The sequence below is a fragment of the Amphiura filiformis genome, chromosome 8 (genome assembly GCF_039555335.1).
Source record: "Amphiura filiformis chromosome 8, Afil_fr2py, whole genome shotgun sequence".
NCBI lineage: Eukaryota > Metazoa > Echinodermata > Ophiuroidea > Amphilepidida > Amphiuridae > Amphiura > Amphiura filiformis.
The window spans coordinates 56,641,786-56,655,961 of record NC_092635.1 but is presented as its reverse complement, the minus strand read 5'-3'; the positions used below and the strand labels follow the sequence as shown (position 1 = coordinate 56,655,961).

Here is a 14,176-nt window from a genome sequence, read left to right as displayed (position 1 = left end):
TATAGGCCTACCACGTGACAAGCAAAAGCAGAAAACGTACCATATTTTGGAATTTTATTTGCCTAAAAACATTAATGTGTATTAATAGCGCTCAATTGTTGTTAATCCGACAATAATAAATGATAAATGCGCGTCTATATGGTCAATACATTATATCGATTTTGACATGTGCTCGCACGGTGTCAGTACATTAGCATGGTCAGTAAAATACTATAGAGGAACCTACCATTTTTCTTGTATACACGTTCGATGTTTTTATCAATTACATAAAAAATCCATTTTAGACCCCAAATGTTTCTTCGGGAAATAAAAGATTAGAATACCTTAAAAACGAAACAGTAATCTTTTGCCGGGTCTAATGTTATTTATACATGGAATTGTTAACGTTTTTTTCTATCCTTATTCTTGCTCAATTAAAAAAATATTTTGGCGTATATAAAATTGAAATAAAATTCTCTGCCTCATAAACGACCTCAAATATGCCACAATTGGGTATCACGAATAGTTATATATGATGTGCAGTTAATATTCATATTTTCTTTTATACAGAGGATGCTTCAGTTTTGACAGGAAAAATATTTTCTTGAAAACCCTCTCACTCGGTTATTTCAAAACACTAACCACGCTTCCCTAGAATGTGCAATAATTTAGCATTAAAATTTTTCTTATTCTAACAGCAAGCGTTTCTAGAATTAATTATGGCGAAATGTGGTGTACACTCAGAGGATGATTTAAGGAAGACCCATCATGCACTGTAAAAGTGTTATCACGCGAGTTTCAACTGCCACTTAACTTCTCAAATCCCATTGAAGTCTGTGCAAAAGATCTTGTTTTAGAATTGCCCGTGCATCATTATTACTTAGTCGATTTCAGATCTAAAGTGATGTATGCATGAAGGATAATTCACACCTTCTGTAGATAACATAAAAGTGAATTCGACCGACATTTTGAATGTGTTTTTATTGTAAATATATCAGTCCAAATTCAAAATTAACCATACACGTTTATGCAGTGGTCCCGGGCAGTGGTGTCATGTTCACTCACACAGCTGTGCTAACCGCAAGTTGACCCCAGTGGAGTGCTGGGAAGTGCTTAAATCATCCTCTGGTTATCACTTAACATTGACTATGTGTACGCATGATCGTTCCCAATTTCAAGAAAAAAGGGGTTATGTTTAAACTATGTTCGCGAACATAAAATGTTAGCGATATTTAAAAAATAGGGTTGTTTTTGACGACGGTGTACTCGAAATTAAAAAATAGGGTAAGGTATATTTTGTGAATCCTGATGTTGAATCCTGATCTAATCCTGCACATTATGACACCACATTGAATCCAATGTGACTTCAAGAAGCAAAGTTACAAGCATTTGATTAGACGAAGGTCCAGTTTTAAAAGTGACAAACTGGCCTATTCAAAACTCCACAGACTAGACATCTGGTTTGAGAGTGGTGAATGGCTAATTTATGCAAAAGGAACAAAAGAAAACTGAAACAAAAGAACTGACAAATAAAATGAAAGTTATGAAAAGTACAGAGAAGCAAAAACTGAAATAAAAACTGCTTTAAATAACGCTTAATTGAAGAAACTGTGTTGTCTCTTTGTTTCGCTTGCTGGAATCTTTTTGCGCCTTATATAGGCCAGTTTGTCACTTTTAAAACTGGATCTTCGTCTATTCAATTGCTTGTAACTTTACGTCTTGAGGTCACATTGGATTCAATGTGGTGTCATAATGTGCAGGATTAAAAAAACCAAATTTACCCCAATATTGTTCAGTTTTGAAATTGTGATTATTTTTCCAAGTGTAAGGATACTTTATTGGCGCAGTATATGTGTTGAAGGAACATGTTAGTCGTACGCGTGCGTATTGACAAACAACCGTGCGTTTTGAAATCGGATTTTATATGTGCAGAATAAAAAAATTACTGCTGCCCTCGTTCGTCAACACTGCGGGGTAAGCCACCAATAAAACGAGAAGATTTGCCCCTTCATTTTGCATACCACTTTGTCCAATTTTTTTTTGTAATTTCTTCACAAAATGCAAAAAAATGCAACAAAAAAAATCAATGGGTGTAGTACCCCTTAAACTTGATAGAAAGCAAATTTTTCAAACGATTACGTAACTTTCGAAAATTGGCCCAGTGGCTAGAGAGATTTGATTTTTTAGTACCCCTCCACGCGGTTTCCTTTTTGTTTTGGAGATGCCTAACTTCTGCGTCAATCCACGCTGGGGTTGAAGAGTCTTTCATCTAAATTTTTGGTATGTAATCGTCTAAAACCTTGGTGAATATTTCAGAAAATAAATTCCATGATGAATTAACATCTATTGAACAATATACTTCACTAAAATCAGTGTTTCGCAGCTCACAACGTATGTCATTAAAATTAGCTGCTTTAAAATTGTATCGGGGTCTTTGTTTGAGACGCTCAACTCTTGTATTCACTGTAAATTGAAGCAGCTTGTGATCTGTTAAGAATGTTTCATGTGATATGGTAACACCATTGAGCCTGTCGGGGACAGTTGTGAAAATAAGATTTAGAATATTATCACAATTTTTTCTAGATGGAATATCATTCATTTGCTTCAGGAAAAAAGAATCCACAGAATCACAAAAAGCTTGTTCAGAATCTGTAACATTGTGATAATATATAGTACTGTCAATGACTGTCAAGACAACCTTTTACATCAGGAAGATTAAAATCACCAATTGGAGTTTTTCGAAATTGTAGAGTCAAAATTATTAACAAATGTTTCGACGTTTCCATCAGGTGATCTGTAGCATAACACAAGAGCCATTTTTTCACTTTTATTTGGTCTTATTTCAATTACCATTATCTCGTCAACAGGCTCAACATCAGAACGACGTAGTGAGAAGATAGAGCTTTTAACTGCAAAGAGGAAACCCCCGCCACGTTCTTTCTCAGGGTCATCTCTATCCTTGCGATAAATATCATATCCACTGCAAGGGATTTCACTATCATCAACTGCTTCATTGAGCCATGTTTCAGAGACGGACACACAGTCAAATTTATTTGTAGATAAGATGGATTGAAAATCTCTAAGTTTGTTAATGTTCCTTTTCCTTTTAATAGTTTTCATACTCCGCGCATTTAAATAAAGAAAGTTGAGTTTATTGGAATTGACATTGTTTGAAGTTGTATTGGGATGACTTGGACCTGAAGACGCATTCATATCATCGTTGGAGAACTCACTGGAGTCCAGATCACCGTCGGAAGAACTGCAGGATGAGTTGAAAAATGAGTCGCTGAACTGTGGGAGCGCACAAGATGAACAGTACCAATGGTCGTCAGACGAAGCCAGAGTTTCATAGCTTTGAACATTCATACCAATGCATTTCGTGTGAAACCACAGATTGCACATGTCGCACAGTATGCCAAGTTGTTTGGACCGAATACACTTTGAACAGCTTCCACATGGATCTTTTGTGGGACCTGGATTGCTAGCAACGTCTCCACTAAGTACTAGAATCAGTGTCACTAGATGGGGCTTCAGTTTAACAGAAATCTTAGATGTATTGACCTTAGCAGTTGAGGGCGGAGCTGTAGCTCTCATGTGATCAAAGTATATCAAAAGGCCTGAAAACAAAACGATCTTAATATATATTTTTAATCTTACTTATTTCCTTATTGTATAAAGAAATACAAAGAATTCAAGATCTGTAAGTGTAAGGTGTGAAACCTTGCAAAGTTCCTTCTGAAGTTGTAGTCAGCAGGGCGAAAACCGCAAATCGCTAACTATTTGGTGACCTGCAAGCTAGAGGTTTTTCTTGAATATATCTAAAGATGGGGCTGATATAGTGGTTTGAGTGAGGGAATTCCATGCCCTTCCAGTTCTTGGGAAAAATGAGTTTTATAGACGTCCTTCTTGATGAATGGAATTTCAACATGTAGGTGGTGGTTTCTTCTCAAACCCGCAGCAGAAGAAGTTTGAATATAGGCTTCTTTGTTGATTCCTACCAACTCATTTTGGATTTTGTAAAACATAGCTAAACGATTTCTCTCCCTTGTGACAGCTAGAGTGTCCCATCCGAGATCTTCCAGCATTTGAGTGACACTACTTTCTCTTTGGTAATCCCCTGTGCAAAATCTTGCAGCTTTTCTCTGCACACTTTCAATCTTCTTTATGAGTCCCGCCCTGTATGGGTCCCATGCACACGCAGCATACTCTAAGACTGGACGCACTAACGTTAGATATGCAGTAGACTTCACTTCCCTGGACAAAACCACAAGTTTCTCCTCAGGAAACCCAGAGTCCGGTTTGCTTTGTTAACTGTGTTTGTAACATGTTCTCCCCAGTTCAGCTTGTTATCCAGCTGCACCCCTAAGTAAGGATTTGAGTTTGGCTGCTGTAAAACTTGCCCGCAGAAAATATAGTCTCTGTGTGGAGGGTTTCTCTTCAAGGAAATTTCCATGACCGTGCATTTGGAAGGGTTAAAGCTCATCTTCCAGGTCTCCTGCCATGTTTCAAGAGATTTTAGATCAGCTTGTAGAGAGTCCATGTCCCTTTCATTTGACACTGTAGAGTACACCAGGCAGTCGTCTGCGAAGAGTCTTACTTGGTTGCTCAACATGTCCGGGAGGTCGTTTATATAGGTTAAAAACAACAACGGCCCCAACACCGTCCCCTGTGGTACTCCAGAAAGGACCTCTTTGGGTGATGAAAAATTGCCCTCACATGCAACTCTCTGGGTCCTATTTGATAGGAAACTTCTGATCCATTGATGAAGGTTGTTTCTAATCCCGTAATGATGAAGCTTATTCAGAAGGCGTTCATGAGGAACCTTATCAAAGGCTTTGGAGAAGTCTAGAACTGCCATGTGCACTGAATCCCCTTGTTCCAAAGCTCTTGCAATATCATCAACAGTTAAAATGAGTTGAGTTTCAGTGGAGCGCTTAGATCTGAAGCCATGTTGTGAATCAACCAAAATATTATGCTGCTCCAAGTGATCCATAACATGTGAATGTATAATGTGCTCCAGAATCTTGCAGCTGACGCTTGTTAACGAAACGGGTCTATAATTTTCAGGCACGGCTTTGTCCCCTTTTTAAAGATGCCACAAATGTTTGCCTCCCTCCATTGATGGGGAGAGTCCCTTGATCAACAGAAGCTTGGAACAAGTCTGTAAATATCGGCGCAAGTTTCTCAGCAAACATTTTGAGAAACCATGGAGGTATCTCATCAGGTCCTGCTGCTTTATTCGGAGACAGTTCTTGGAGTTGCTTTAAAACCCCCTTTTCATGAATAATTAAATCTGGAATGTCTTGAATACTGCTACTGCCAAGTGTAGGAATCGCTTCCTTGTCTTCCCTTGTAAAGACACTAGCAAATTGTGCGTTCAATGCCGCTGCTTTTTCCTTCCCATCGCTAATGATATTATTGTTAACTTTGAGATCTGCGACACCGCTTTCACTTTTACCCAGTCTTTTCATGTATGACCAAAACTGCTTGGTGTTCTCTTTCATTGCAGTGGTAAGATTATTTGCAACAAACTCACGCTCGGATTCATTGAGAGATTTCTTAAGTTCTTTCTGGCAAGACAAAAAAAATTTCCAGTCATCACTACTTTGTGACTTTTTCGCCTTGTTAAAAGCCCTCTGCTTCCTGCGTCTGAGTCTGTGGTGTGATCTCTTAAACCATGGCAAACTGTTTGGTTTAGCAGCGGTCTTTTGAGGAATATGCTTATTCATGACTGTCTTTATTTCAAAGTTAACGGTTAACTGTCTTTATTTCAAAGTTAACGGTGGATAAATTGGTGCATAAAAGTATAGTGAGGTGGATAGGTGATATATATGTTCACTTCTGACAGAAATCACAAGAATTTGTTTTTACCTTATGACCTGATGAAATACACTAACAAAAACTGAGCACTTTTTTAGATTGACCCTTGTGTAAGAGGCCATAACCGGTCGCCGCGAAACGTCAGGTCCGGGTGTTTTTTTAATTGTTTGTTTCTTAAAGTTTTTGTAATCGGCACACCTTAAAAGTTCTAATGTACAAATTCTTACGATTTCTGGCAGTAGGAAATATATCACTTGATCTGTGTTAAATATCCGCTTCACTTAAAGTTAATCAATGCGAAACGCACGTCGAAATGCCACGCGAAAACGGGTGCACATAAATCCATAAACAACAGGATTTATAAAATGGTTGTATCGTGGTGCTGATCCAAGCATGATGACAAAGCACGTCATGAAGGCGTTGCTTGTGAAAAGTGGAGCCCACACAACACAGAAATTGAGTATCCACAGGAGAGTGAAAATTGTGGTTGTCAGCAGCAATGTTTTAGTCATACGACTAAGGGTTTTTCGCTGGAAATCACGAAGCTGATTTTGTGGGGGATGTTGTCTGTCGGTTCGCAGCACTGCATGCTGTGGTTGTCGAGAAGTTGAAGGCATGCCCAAAGGCGATGGGTCTTCACCGCCTGGGTGTGAATTCTTCTGGCGTTGTGGCTTCAAAACGGGTGCAATCTGATCTGCAGGCACATTGGCCATGTTGCCGGTATTATCTTGGACGGTTACTACTCTGCGTTGTTGGTTACGAACGTGAAGGACCATCTTACTGTTGAGGATGATGATCAGAGTGATGGTCACGAGCAGGGTGCCGTAGCATACGGTTATTATCACGATCCGATAATACCCGGTGATATCGCATGGCAGCCGAGACCACGTGGCGGGGAGATGGACACTTGCACCAATTCCTACGAAAACCCCGGCTATCAGACTCAGAGACACATTTGCTACGATAAGAATGATGGTAGATCGGACACTCATTCCGGAACGGCAAACTACGCAGAACCTGTTGACAGCAATTAACCCGTGTATTAACGTCGTGTAAAACTCGATCGCCAAATCTACGCTGCGTCCAGATTTGCACAGAACTTGTAGAGAAATAGCGACAGATTCGTTTTTGTGCTGCATATAACTATCGTACAAATAGTTGCTTACTTCTATTGGTGCGGTGGTTACGGAATAGAGCAGGTCACCGAAACCTAACGCGATGATCAGGATATCCGCCGGAGTCTTATCAGCTAAACCGACTATAAATGTAACTAGCACTACAACATTAGCGAATAAACCTAGTATACCGGAAAGACCTTCGATAGCGGCATAAAAGACTGGATACTGTTGAGGGAAAGCCATTTGTGCACAATTGAGTGTCCGATTGAAGTTAACAAATGTTAGAAATCAGTTCAAGTCCATTCCTGGAGAAATCATTTCGAGTATATCGCCAGACGTGGATGTTTCTGGCCAATGATCACAAGAAATTTCAAAACAACAGATGAACGGCGCTCGTTAGAGTACGTAATATAACCAATTAGCATGACTAGATAAAGGAGAGAGAGAGAAAACTAATGATTTCAGGCATTGTATTATCTTTATTAGTTTAAGGGATGGGGTATGAACGTTTGAACAGTATTTATTCTGGGACATTAGAGCACATCAGACATATCGAAAGTCTATTATATTTATTGATTGTTTGTGATATTTATGAAGAAATCCGTGTATGAAATAAAGAATTTGTTCGGCTTGAGTGACCTAATATTATGGGCGGCAGTTTTGAATATAATTATTGTGGTGTGAGTTTTATCATTTAAAATTCTAGCAGAGATTGATTTGGTGGTAGTAAAGAGAGATGGCTCGTCTTTTTACGTTGCTCCAAAGTAAATTATATTGGCAAACCAGCAGCTTAGTGAAAGTGAAGACGAGATTTGCCGCAAATATTCCTTGAGCAAGTTATAGTCATTCTAATATGCATAATTTGTCCAGTATATTACACCACACGGCAGCATAAAGCATCCTTGCGTTATGACTCTTTTGCGCTATAAATAAAACAAACCAGTTTTTCATCGAGTTTCAATAATATAATGTCATGCGAAAACAAATATTTGAAAACAAAAATCACCGTTGATTTGATATTTTTAATATTGTTTAAACACAGTACAGATCATTCTGGGACATTCTGTATAATTAATAACACTTTCAACATAGCAGGCGGGCATATTGACGTATATCGTAATTATATAATTAGGGCACCTAGTTAATTAATTATCTTACTTTAAAGTGTGATTACTATAGCATGGTGATTAAGCATAAATATGTGATATCGTCTTCCAAACTTAAACCTAAAGTCTGTGGTTTAGGCTGGACACCAATTCATAAACAGACAGAAATGGAGGATCATTGTGTAACATATGCCACCACTCAACCCCGTGTTGGAGCATGGTTGGAGCGAACGGCATAGGTCAAATTATAAGTGTTACGGCAACTTACGGGTAGTGCTCGTAAATACCCATGGCCAACATCACCCCTTCAAAGTTTACGTACAACAAATGCACCCGGAAATGCATTGATATATATAATATAATTCAATTAATTATTTAATGGAAACTAGGACTATGGTATGATTGGACAATATGCTTTAACATAAAACATATGTGAACCGTTCCGACAAAACTAGGAACAAGTCGCATTTTTGACATTTCATGATATGAATAAAAATATAAGCACGGGACAATAAACTTTCAAATGATACCAAAATTATATACATAGCATCAATACTTTTCAAGATATGGATAATTTTGTAAATGGTACCTTGATAATTTTGCCAAATTGCTTTTCTATTTGTATGGCGTGTACATAAACGTGTGTGTTGAAAGACTACGGCAAGCTTGTATCGGCGCTTTGAATTCCCAGCCGGCGCTTTGAAACCAAACATTGACCAAAATTCGGATTTGATTGAGTTTTGAAGGGTGAAAGATGCGTAGCGGACCATTGCATAATGGGACACATCTATCTTATTTTAAAACTTAGCCTGAGTCCATTAAACATGTTAAACACGGCGGAACAGGATTCGCCATGCGTGACTGTTGAAGAACTAGTGGATTCAATCTACTCTCGCGGCAATTTCTACCGGGAGTGCACTTCCTGGTATGAGCTGTATGCGACCGCACGCGCACACGGCACACGCAAATAGCCTGTATGCAAATGAGGCCCGGTCTGGGGCCCGAAAAAATTATTGAGGATATACAAAATTCTGTCCAAAAGGCCCATTCAGTGATCATCGGGAATATCAGATTTTTGTGGGACACTAGGCTTGAGAGCATTCTGAATACAAGGAATGTCAAGTTCTTCTATAGCTTCTTCTGATATCATTTTTTTTATTCGCCATAGGCCTATATTATAGGCATATATTAAATTATACAAATTTTATGGCAAATTATTAAAATTTGATATTTCACTCCTCGAAGTATAAAACTTTAGCACATCAGACATATCGAATTACATTCTCAATACGAGGAATGTCTTTCTGATATCAAATAATTTTAATTTTTTTTTAATTCACGATATACAAATTTTATGGTAAATTTAACATTAAAAATGGATATTTTTGACATTTAACAGTCCTCGAAGTAAACTTTATAAATAAATGTACTTAAAGTGTATGTAGCTGGGAGGAAAAGCCGTCCATCATTTGAAAATTTTGACCTTTCGTATTGAAGACCTCACTATTGTTAGGTCTTTTTGGGGGGGGGATATAATAGGCCTATACGAAAGGTCGAAATTTTTAAATATGATCATGACGGTTTTTCTCCCAGCTAGGGAACGTTTACACAGTATTTTTTGTAGGACACATCAAATTGCATTCTGAATACGAGGAATGAATAGTCAAATAATTTAGATTTTTTTGAAATTCACGATATAAAACTCCCAATCATGCAGCTATTATTTAGAGAATAAAGGTATTGGTTTTAGCGGGGGTTTTAGCCCCTGGAGTGCATCTATCGTCTCATCCACGGGCGACATCATTATTTTAAGTAAGCCGAGTTGTTTTACGCCCAAAATAATAATGTCGCCCGTGTTATATGAGACGATAGATGCACTGTCGCCCGTGTTATATGAGACGATAGATGCACGACAGCGGCTAAAAACAATACCTTTATTCTCATTCTTAAACACTTCAATTCAAATAGAAATATTTATTTATTTATTTATTTATTTATTGGAACATACACTTTTGTATCAGTGGCACACGCCTAACCAGCGGTGCGTTCAAAAACAACAAATATACATTATATATAAATAAGAAACAGAATTATAATACAATGGAATATAGGCCTACATGCAAAATTATGGCCTTAGTACAAAAAAATTAAAGGAAAAGAAATTGCCTATCTGAACCCAAGTTGACTTGAAATGGGTCCTTAGCAGGAAAAATAAAACATAAAATAGAATAATGAAAAAAATACAATTATATTATATACTGGTATGACATGACAATTAATGGACATTAAATATCTTTCAAGACAGAGGATCTCAAGGACCATGCACGTTTTAAGTAACTTTTACAAAACATATCAAACAATTGTTGACTTGTACATTCTCACGGTCCCATGAGGTTCCCAACATAAGGCACAGTTTCACATCTAAGTCCCCCGCCATAAAGATTTGCCAGAACATTTCTAAGTTCTGTTCCGAAAGAGTACGCTCGAGCTCGGAGAATTCTTCCGAACGAATAGCATTCAAGGCGGTGCATGTAAAGAGGAAATGGCGAATATCTTCTTTATCATTTTTGCACATGGGACAATTTTCGTCCATACCTACATTCCAGGAATGAATTCTACCATTTAGGGGTAGAGTGTTAGACCGTGCCTTAAATTTGAAACTTGCTCCTCGGAAATCAGTTTTTCCAAAAGATACTTCTCAGTCTCAATTCTTTCTTATACAAAACATAGTCATTAAGAGAAGATTTAGCTTTAGCGTTATCATACCAAGTGCACTCGTACATTTGTTTGTTAGCTTCTTTAAAACGTGTTTTTGCCCAGTGTGGATTTGCCGTGGAATCATACCCAAAAAGATGGCCTAGATCGCATTTATTTAGAGCGGATCGGACAGAAGACAGCCATTTAAATCTAATGTGATCGATATTACAATCAAGACTTAATAATGTATTGAACAGTAATTTTGGCCATCGGTGCATGTCCATACAATTAAGGCGCGCATAGAAATTTACCTTGATGCGATCTTGAATAGAAGTAATTGATTCCCAGCCTAAGTCCCCGTAAAGAGCGGCGATAGGGGTATTACGAGAAGCCTTCAGGATTGATCGCGCCATTTGTGTTTGAAGATTTTCAATACGTTTGGCATCCGCTACATTGCAAATCCACACTGCGCTAGCATAATTAATACACGGAAGGGCTAGAGAGCGCCATAGAATATCCCCATAATACACTCTATTAAAATCATCTTGACCATCAAGAATTGACTTAATATACCCAATAATTCGATTACCCTTTTAATGACTTCCGAAACATGTGTATGATCGGACAAATTGTTGTTTATGTGAACACCAAGATATTTATATGAATCGCAGGTAGAAATGGTACTATCTCCTAACTTCCAAAGCATGTTTCTGTCTTTCCTATTGGATTCTTTACCTATGATCATAACGTTTGATTTTTCATAATTAAAACCAAGCCGCCAGGTGCGTGAGAAAGACGAGGCGACATCCAGCATTTTTTGAAGTTCATTTGCATCATTGGCAATTAATACAATATCGTCTGCCCAGAACAAACACCCTATTTCTACATCGCAGACACGCACACCTAAATTACAATCTTTTAAAAGTTTAGCAAACTCATTTATGTAGGCGCAAAATAAAATTGGGGAAAGCACACAGCCCTGTTTCACGCCGTCTTCTATGTCAAAAAGTCTGTATCAATATCCCCAAAAGTTACTTTGGCTTGAACATCAGTATACATACTATCAATGAGTTTCCAAATATTGCCTCTTATGCCTAATTTCCAAGCGATGGAGAGAAGACCATCTCTCCATACCGTATCAAACGCCTTTCGGAAATCAAGGAAGGCCAGGAAGGTTGACTTGTTTTCAGCCAATCTCGTCGCAGCAATACTCTTTAGTGTGAAGACGTGTTCTTCACACCTGTGATCCTTCCTGAACCCACCCTGAATTTCTGAAAGAGCGTTATGATCTTCTAGAAAATTGGATATAGCTTTAGATACAATGCGATTAAAGATCTTTGACACGCATGATGTTAAAGTAATACCTCTATAGTTATTAAGATCTTTCTTGTCACCTTTCTTAAAAATTGGTACAATAATGCCTTGTTCCATTCCTTTGGAATGCTTTTTAATGTGACCAACCTTTTGAATAACATATGAAGAGATTTCGCTAGGCAGTCTCCACCATTCTTAATGAGTTCATTAGGAATCGAATCTAGACCAGGCGACTTATTATTTCGCGCATCACTAATTGATTCAATCACATCGTCGAGTTCTATCTCAATATTACACAGCGTATCATTACCAACTTCGTCGCTACTATCATAGCTAAGATTCCTAAGGTACATAGCATTACATTTCATGTCGTTTGTGAACTCCTCTTGATGCAAACATTTATTCATTTTACCCAAAGAATGAAAATATTGAAGCACAGTTTGATTCATTACTTTACGGTCATTTGTTACATTATCAGAAGTCGGAACTTTCAAAGCATAAATATGATTGGTTTGAGTTTTTGGCCCGCGCAAGTTTTTCCAAAAATCTCTACTTGATGGACCCCCCTCTTTGGAAATCTTGATACTGCGATCAATTCTCATTTGCGTTATTCGATTTTGAATAAGCTGTTTAGCCTTTGTCTTTTTATCAATATAGTCTTTCCAAAGCGCATCACCTTGATCTCTATTATCAGAACCTGAAGAGGCCCACCTGCGGTGCAATTGACAACTGCGCTTCCTGTCCTTAATGGCATTATCAATTGTCTTGTCCCACCATTGTTTCTGCTTACCATTATGAGTTTTCACACCAATTGTATTATTAGCTACTAAGAGGAGCTTATCTTTCCAACTTTTCCATAGGGAATCAGGATCTTGAAAAGAATCAACATGCCAATCATTAAAATGCGACTTAATCTGGTTCTTATATTCTGAGAAATCCTGATCTTTTTTAATATCCCAAACAATTCTTTTGTTATGTGTCTTATTATTAATTGGCTTAATACAAAATGTCATATTCAGGAATAATATGTTGTGATCACTACCAATATTAAATTTACGATCTTCATCCACGATCATTTCGTTAATACAATGATATGTACTATCTGAAACTAAAAATAGTCAATTGTTGAAGAATGGGGGTGACGAAACCATGTAATTTTCCCGATACACTTACGGGTGCAATTTACAATTGTTAAATCGGAGTCATCCCTAAAATTAATTAGTTTCCGACCATTACTATTAAGTATCGGGTCACCAAAAGGAATGTTATTCCCAATTCTGGCATTGAAATCCCCATTACAACTATATGGGGATCTTCGGTTTCATTAGACTCTTGAATTTTTATAATCTCAGAAAGCAGTTGATTGTACAGTTCTTCCGTTAAATTGGAATCTTTTCCTTCTCCTGGAAAATAAGCACACGCTACATACATAAATGAATTGATACCAACTTTAAGTTTCACCCACATACGCTCATAATCATCTGAATTTGTCTCAAATACATCATCATTTACAATCTCAATATGATTAGCGAACAACAAGCCGATACCACCTCCACCCTTGGTTTGTCTATTCTTACTGAACCATTTAAGCTCATTTATACCCTTCAATATTGACTTTATCATCGTTCTTCAAGAATGTTTCAGCAATACCAAAAATGTCAACCTGGTTGTCTTTTAAGAATTTCATACAAACTAGAATTTACTCTATTTACATTGTTAAAAGCAATCTTTAAATCAACTTTTACTTTACCATTGCTTGTTTTGTTATTCTTACCCTTCTATGCCTTTTGTGGCACTTGTTTTCTGCACGAGCATTTTTGTTACCACGATCAACGCTATTCATATCTTTAATAACCTCGTTGCAATTTATATTGCTACTGTTACTACTATGATTTGATATAATACTAACATTATTGCACGTGTTGTTCTTAACCATGTTAACGTACCTTTGCTTACAAGGACCTACAACCTTTTTAACATGCTTTTTGTCAAACACATTAGAATTAGAACCATTATGCAATTTACTTTCCTTGCCACTAGGGCCCTTATCAGTTACCATTGGCGTCTCATTATCATTTACTTGTAACTCATCATTTAAGATATTAAACATATTATAAGAGCAAAAATAGTCCATTGGGTCCG

The 14,176-nt window shown here is 37.5% G+C and overlaps 1 long non-coding RNA gene across 1 annotated transcript in view; it reads right to left on the bottom strand.

Annotated features, from left to right (window-relative positions):
• Nucleotides 1-14,176, bottom strand: part of LOC140159268 (uncharacterized) — a 486,168-nt gene that overhangs the window by 444,321 nt on the left and 27,671 nt on the right. The window lies entirely within an intron of this gene.